At 37.1% G+C, this 626-nt stretch overlaps 1 long non-coding RNA gene across 1 annotated transcript; it reads left to right on the top strand.

Annotated features, from left to right (window-relative positions):
* Nucleotides 1–15: 15 nt before the first annotated feature.
* Nucleotides 16–490, top strand: LOC110036010. Its single transcript, XR_002295190.1, has 3 exons — nt 16–54; nt 128–183; nt 352–490. It is a non-coding gene; the product is annotated as an uncharacterized LOC110036010 (long non-coding RNA).
* The last annotated feature ends 136 nt before the right edge of the window (nt 491–626 follow it).

The following is a 626-nucleotide window of genomic DNA, read 5'->3' as shown; positions in this document are numbered from 1 at the left end:
AACATGCCTGAGGCCCGCCGCCATGACTGGTGTGGTTCTTTCTTCTTTTGGCAGGTAAGTATTGGTTTACCCAAGTGAAGGATTTCTTTGACACGGGTTTTTTATATTTTTCTTGATCTTCTTCTAGATTCTTTAGCACAATATTTTTTCTTCGCTGTTCAGAGAGGGTTTCAGCTCTCCAAGGTTCCATTTCTTAACTTCCTGCTCCTCCTCTTCTTTTTTCTTGTGCCCTTGTCTGTCTTCTTCCTCTTCTTCTTCTTCTTTTCTTGTGCCCTTGTTTGTCTTCTTCCTCTTCTTCTTCTTCTTCTTCTTATTCTTCAATATATTGTTGATGATACTCTGATTTTTCAGAGTGATCGATGTTAGGAATTGGGTTGAGAAAATGGAGGGGAGAAGTAACGGTGTTTCTTCTCTGTTTTTATGTATTGGTGATTTTGAGAGGAGTGGAGGCTCATGGAGATGGGGAGTTAGGAGGAATTTTGCATTTTAAATCAGGTGAAGAAATCCATCTTGCTTTCTTTTTAAACTGTTTAAGATGTAAAACTGGGATTAATATTTTATTTTCTATTGAAATTTCATTCATTTTCTTAGGATTTTGAATTCCCCCTTTTGTGTTTCAGTTAACA

Source organism: Phalaenopsis equestris, unplaced genomic scaffold (assembly GCF_001263595.1).
Source record: "Phalaenopsis equestris unplaced genomic scaffold, ASM126359v1 Scaffold201527, whole genome shotgun sequence".
Taxonomy (NCBI): Eukaryota; Viridiplantae; Streptophyta; class Magnoliopsida; order Asparagales; family Orchidaceae; genus Phalaenopsis; species Phalaenopsis equestris.
Note: the sequence above shows the minus strand (reverse complement) of the source record. Positions and strands in the feature narration are given on the sequence as shown.